This window comes from Tursiops truncatus, chromosome 19, assembly GCF_011762595.2.
Source record: "Tursiops truncatus isolate mTurTru1 chromosome 19, mTurTru1.mat.Y, whole genome shotgun sequence".
Taxonomy (NCBI): domain Eukaryota; kingdom Metazoa; phylum Chordata; class Mammalia; order Artiodactyla; family Delphinidae; genus Tursiops; species Tursiops truncatus.
This window is the reverse complement of record NC_047052.1, coordinates 26,617,692-26,624,249: the sequence shown is the minus strand read 5'-3', so window position 1 is coordinate 26,624,249 and position 6,558 is coordinate 26,617,692. Positions and strand designations below refer to the sequence as shown.

At 39.5% G+C, this 6,558-nt stretch overlaps 1 long non-coding RNA gene across 1 annotated transcript; it reads right to left on the bottom strand.

Annotated features, from left to right (window-relative positions):
* Positions 1 to 231: 231 nt before the first annotated feature.
* LOC141277220 (uncharacterized) lies at positions 232 to 6,201 on the bottom strand. The gene is made up of 3 exons (XR_012328264.1): positions 6,128 to 6,201; positions 935 to 991; positions 232 to 313 (listed from the first exon to the last, which is right to left on the bottom strand). It is a non-coding gene; the product is annotated as an uncharacterized lncRNA (long non-coding RNA).
* Positions 6,202 to 6,558: the final 357 nt, after the last annotated feature.

Below are 6,558 nucleotides of genomic sequence, written 5' to 3'. Positions count from 1 at the left end.
TATCCCTGATGATAGACAAATAGACAAATGGTAAAGGACCATGATGGGTAATGCTGGAGTTGGAAAGGACAGAACTCAGATTGCCAGCTCCCTCAATTTACAGAAGCGGGAGTTGGCGACTTGCCTGAGTCACCTTGGGTAGCACAGCTGGTCTAGAGGCAGCAGATCTGATGTTCGGTTAGGAGTTTTTTCCATTGCATCCCAAATGACTCAGACCAACTCCGTGGGACTGTGCACATCGGAAATTGCCTTGGAATGTCTCATGACCAAGTCCCTAGAGAGTTCTCTTTTGGCCACGGATAGAACTTAGTTCCTATGATGTGAAAACCAAAGGAATGGTGAGTTTTCAGAAGATTCTGGTTTTTTTTTTATTTTTTATTAAAAGAGCTTTTAAAAAAATAAATTCTGGACTTCCATGGTGGCGCAGTGGTTAACAATCTGCCTGCCAATGCAGGGGACACGGGTTGGATCCCTGGTCTGGAAAGATCCCACATGCTGCGGAGCAACTAAGCCTGTGCGCCACAGCTACTGAGCCCACATGCCGCAACTACTGAAGCCCACGCACCTAGAGCCTGTACTCCACAAGGAAAAGTAGCCCCCACTCACCACAACTAGAGAAAGCCCACACGCAGCAACGAAGACCCAACACAGCCATAACTAAATAAATAAATGAAATAAAAATAAATTCTGCAATCCCCTCTTTTATTCAAAGTTGGTGTTTAATAAGTATTTTTTGCTTGATTGAATAGAGATGGTTCCAAAGTGAAGATGTCAATTCATAAATTCACAGCAATGTCAAGATTTTCAAACTTCTCATTTTTAGGCCTTTTTTCCCCCTTAGACCAGGCTTCCTGAAATATTTTTCTTCTCTCTTAAATTTAATTTTATAAGCAATTGCCAAGCGTCTTTTAAAATTACCATTTTACATTCCTACCAGCAATCCAGTTTCTTTGCATTTTCTCCAGCATTGGGTGTTGTCATTATTTTTTTCCTGCAAATAGAAAGAATTTTATTCCTTCCTTTCCATGCTGTATGTCTTGTATTTCCTTTTATTTATTTATTTGCCTGTTGCAGTGGGTTTTTTTTTTTTTTTCCCACTTAAGAATGTAACTTTCTGAATTTGTATGGAAACACAAAAGACCTCGAATAGCCAAAGGAATACTGAGAAAGAAAAACGGAGCTGGAGGAATCAGGCTCCCTGACTTCAGACTATATTACCAAGCTACAGTAATCAAGACAGTATGGTACTGGCACAAAAACAGAAATATAAATCAATGGAACAGGATAGAAAGCCCAGAGATAAACCCACGTACATATGGTCACCTTATCTTTGATAAAGGAGGCAAGAATATACAATGGAGAAAAGACAGTGTCTTCAATAAGTGGTGCTGGGAAAACTGGACAACTACATGTAAAAGAATGAAATCAGAACACTTCCTAACACCATACACAAAAATAAACTCAAAATGGATTAAAGACCTAAATGTAAGCCCAGACACTATAAAACCCTTAGAGGAAAACATAGGCAAAACACTCTATGACATAAATCACAGCAAGATCTTTTCTGACCCACCTCCTAGAGAAATGGAAATAAAAACAAAAATAAACAAATGGGACCTAATGAAATTTAAAAGCTTTTGCACAGCAAAGGAAACCATAAACAAGACAAAAAGACAACCCTCAGAATGGGAGAAAATATTTGCAAATGAAGCAACTGACAAAGGATTAATCTCTAAAATTTACAAGCAGTTCATGCAGCTCAATATCAAAAAATCAAACAACCCAATCCAAAAATGGCCAGAAGACCTAAACAGACATTTCTCCAAAGAAGATATACAGACTGCCAACAAACCCATGAAAGGATGCTTAACATCACTAATCATTAGAGAAATGCAAATCAAAACTACAGTGAGGTATCACCTCACACCAGTCAGAATGGCCATCATCAAAAAATCTACAAACAATAAATGCTGGAGACGGTGTGGAGAAAAGGGAACCCTCTCGCACTGTTGGTGGGAATGTAAATTGATACAACCACTATGGAAAACAGTATGGATGTTCCTTAAAAAGCTAAAATTAGAACTACCATATGACTCAGCAATCCCACTACTGGGGGGGTGTATACCCTGAGAAAACCATAATTCAGAAAGAGTCATGTACCACAATGTTCATTGCAGCTCTATTTACAATAGCCAGAACATGGAAGCAACCTAAGTGTCCATCAGCAGATGAATGGATAAAGAAGATGTGGTACATATATGCAATGGAATATCACTCAGCCATAAAAAGGAACGAAATTGAGTTATTTGTAGAGAGATAGATGGACCTAGAGTCTGTCATACAGAGTGAAGTAAGTCAGAAAGAGAAAAACAACTACTGTATGCTAACACATATATATGGAATCTAAAAAAAAAAAAAAAAAAGGTTCTGAAGAACGTAGGGGCAGGACAGGAATAAAGACGCAGATGTAGAGAATGGACTTGAGGACACGGGGAGGGGAAAGGGTAAGCTGGGACGAAGTGAGAGAGTGACATGGACATATATACACTACCAAATGTAAAACTGATAGCTAGTGGGAAGCAGCCGCATAGCACAGGGAGATCAACTCGGTGCTTTGTGACCACCTAGAGAGGTGGGATGGGGAGGGTGGGAGGGAGATACAAGAGGGAGGGGCTATGGGGATATATGTATATGTATAGCTGATTCACTTTGTTATACAGCAGAAGCTAACACACCATTGTAGAGCAATTATACTCCAATAAAGATGTTGAAAAAAAAGAATGTAAGCTTCTGATCATAAGATTTTCAAATGAAGATCTTTTCCTCTTTTTCATGTTTCTTTTTAAGGGTGAAAAAATTGGTGTCAAAATCACGAGATTCTGCAATCTGTTTAGCATCAGTGACAGATGTTTGATAAACATAATCACTGGTTTTCCTCAAACAATTTAATTCCTTTGATGCTGTCAAGAGCATTATGCACACTGAATTTGATGCAGGCATCATTTGGCTTGTATCATTAATTTTACTTAATCTATCACCTAAAATTAATACTGAGTAAATCAGAGTTTAAAGTTGATGTTTTCAGATGTGTACCTTTGACTTGCATTCTTTATCAATTATCTTTATCAATAAAATCAATAGTTTTTTTAAAAAAGAATATAACTCGGATATCAGATCAGATCAGTAATATGAATCAGCCTCTTTTCTTTTTTTAAAAAAATATATTTATCTATTTATTTTTGGCTGTGTTGGGTCTCCGTTGCTGCACGCAGGCTTTCTCTAGTTGCAGCAAGCAGGGGCTAGTCTTCTTTGCTGTGCGCGGACTTCTCATTGTGGTGGCTTCTCTTGTTGCAGAGCACAGGCTCTGCGTGCATGGGCTTCAGTAGTTGCAGCATGCGGGCTCAGTAGTTGTGGCTCATGGGCTTTAGATCGCACGCTCAGTAGTTGTGGTGCACTGCCTTAGTTGCTCTGCAGCATGTGGGATCTTCCCAGATTAGGGCTGGAACTGGTGTTCCCTGCATTGGCAGGCAGATTCTCAACCACTGTGCCTCCAGGGAAGTCCAGCCTCCTTCGTTTTAATGGGTTTGTAGTGTTCCATAGTAAAATGGCCTTGTTTTACCAGCATCCTATTGATAGGCCTTTAGTTGATTCTAATCTTTTGCTCTGAGGAACAATGCTTCAGTGAATGTCCTTGTATGTATCTTTTCACACATGTGTAGGATATTATAGAAAAATTCTAGAAATAGAATTACTACATAAAAAATATGTTCACTTTATATTTTGATAGTAGCTGAATTGCCCTCCAAAGAGGTCAAACCAATATATAGTCCTGTCTAACACAGTGTCTTCTCAATTTTTTAAAATCTTTGCCTATCTGATAAGTGAAAAAAAGGGTATCTTTTTGTTACAGTTGCTGGTTTTAAGATGAGGAGTTTAAACTTTGCTTAAAATGAAATCAAATTTATAAAACTAAAAAGTGACTCTAAAAATTAGAAAAGTATTGCATTATCTTTTCATATATCAAAGTTAGATAATATCACTATTTTTTATTCAATCTGGGTCTCCAGGCTGTATTTTGAAAACAATACAGGGGGACTTCTCTGGTGGCGCAGTGGTTAAGAATCCGCCTGCCAGTGCAGGGGACATGGGTTCAAGCCCTGGTCCGGGAAGATCCCACATGACGCGGAGCAACTAAGCCCATGCACCGCAACTACTGAGCCTGCACTCCAGAGCCCGTGAGCCACAACTACGGAGCCCACGTGCCACAACTACTGAAGCCCGCACACCTAGAGCCTGTGCTCCGCAACAAGAGAAGCCACTACAGTGAGAAACCCACGCACCACGACGAAGACTAGCCCCTGCTCGCAGGAACTAGAGAAAGCCCGCGTGCAATGACGAAGACCCAACGCGGCCAAAAATAAATAAATTTATTATAAATAAATAAGTAAGAACAATATAGGGCTCATGACACATTTCGTTCACGTATATTGAGGGAGATTTAGTTGAGGCACTTTAGCAAACTCACCAAATACTGGTTTATGTCAGTGAATGAAACTATTGCCTTCAAAGAGCTTGTGGTCTAGCAGAGGAATCCAAAGAATTTCAGTGTAATACAGTATTAGTATAACTGTCTAGAGTGGATGCTACTGTATAGGACAGATGGAAAAAAGGAATTTAGCTGAATCTGGAGGTTAGAGAAGGCTTTGTGGAGGAGAGAACTTCTGATCTGAGAAGTAAAGGAGGAGTAGAGACTAGCCAGGCGAAGACAGGTGGAAAAGGCCGTGCAAAGCAGAGGGAACAGCATGGCAAAGACATTGAGGCATGAGTGAACTTGAAGAGTGAGGAGCATACCAGAAATCCAGCATTTCTAGAGAGACAGGCAGAGGACACAGGAAATTGCTCAAAGTTAGCACACCCTTGTAATCAGCACCCAGATCAAGAAAGAGAACGTTACCAACATCCTGGACCCTTGTGTCCCCTTCCAGTCACTACACCTCCAAGGGTAACTATCCTGACTTCTACTGCTGTAGATTTGTGTTATCTTTATTAAAATGTTCGAATCAATCTTTATGAAAGCAATGGAATCATATAGTGTGTACTCTTTGGTGTCTGTCTTCTTTTACTTAGCACGTTTGTGTGATTTGTCCACAGTATCATGTGTGGTTGTGGTTTCTTCATTCTTGTGGGTGTATAGCATTCCAGTTTATGAGTGTATATTTATCTACTCATTCTCCTGTTGATGTATATTTGGGTAGTTTTCAGTTTGAGACCTCTATCAATAGTGTTTGTACATATCTCTTGATGAACATGAATATGGATTTCTTTTGGGAGAGGCGTTGCTGAATCATAGGGTAGATATACGTGGGCTTTAGTAGATACTGCCAACAGTGTTCCAAAATGGTTGTACCATTTATGCTTCCACCAGTGGTCTATGAAGGAATTCCACTTGCTTCACAGTCTTGCCAACACTTTCTGTCCTTTTCATTTTAGCCGTTCTGGTGGGTGGTATCGCATTTTGGTTTTAATTTGCATTTCCTTGATGACTAATGAAGTTGGGAACGTTTTCATAATTTTCCCTGATCTTTTTTTCCCCTCAACTCTTTATTACAAAAATGTTCACATTCAGAAAAGTTAAAAGAATTGTATAATGGACACTCATATACCTAGTACCCAGATTCAAACAATTGTAACCTTTTGCTATATTTACTTTGTGTGCACATGTGTGTGTGAGATCGTTTTGCTGATCCATTGTAAAGTAAGTTGTGATCACAATGACACTTGCTCTATAATTACTTCAGGAAGTATCTCCTAAAAATAGACATTTTTCTGTACAACCATAATACTATGTTCATATCTAACAAAATTTACAATAATTTCCTGAAAATTATCTACTAGTCTGTGTTCAAGTCTCTCTACTTGTCCCCAAAGTATTTGTCATCTAGTTTTTTGAACCAGGAGCCAATCAAGGCTGACTTACTGTATTTGGTTGCCATAGCCCTTTAAACTGACACACCATCTTCCCCCACCCCCATGACACTGACTTTTTGAAGAGCCAAATTATGCCCTGGTTGTCTATATAAAGAACATTTTAACTTCAGTGGCTTAAAACAACTATCTTATATCTCACAATTTTGTGGACCACAAATTCAAGTGATTCTTTGTTTCACATGACGTTGAAAAAAGTCAGTGGTGATATTCAGTTGGCAGATGGACTGGCTGAAGCATCCAAGATGGCTTTGCTCTCATGTCTGACACCTTGGTTGTGATGGCTGAAAGGCTGGCTCAGCCAGGAATGCCCACCAGGGCATATCCATGTAGCTTCTCTAGCATGGTGGCCTCAGAGTAGTCAGTTTTCTTATATAATGGCTCATGGCCCTGAGAATGAATGTTTTGGTGAATAGGACTTGCATTCCTTTTATGACCTAGCCTCAGAAGTCACACTGCATCCCTTCCATCATACACTATTGTTTGAAGTAGTCACAAAGCCCACCCAGTTTCAGAGAACTTGAAGCTATGTTTTAAAAACTGCCGTGGTCTGCATTCTGGCCACAAATTACA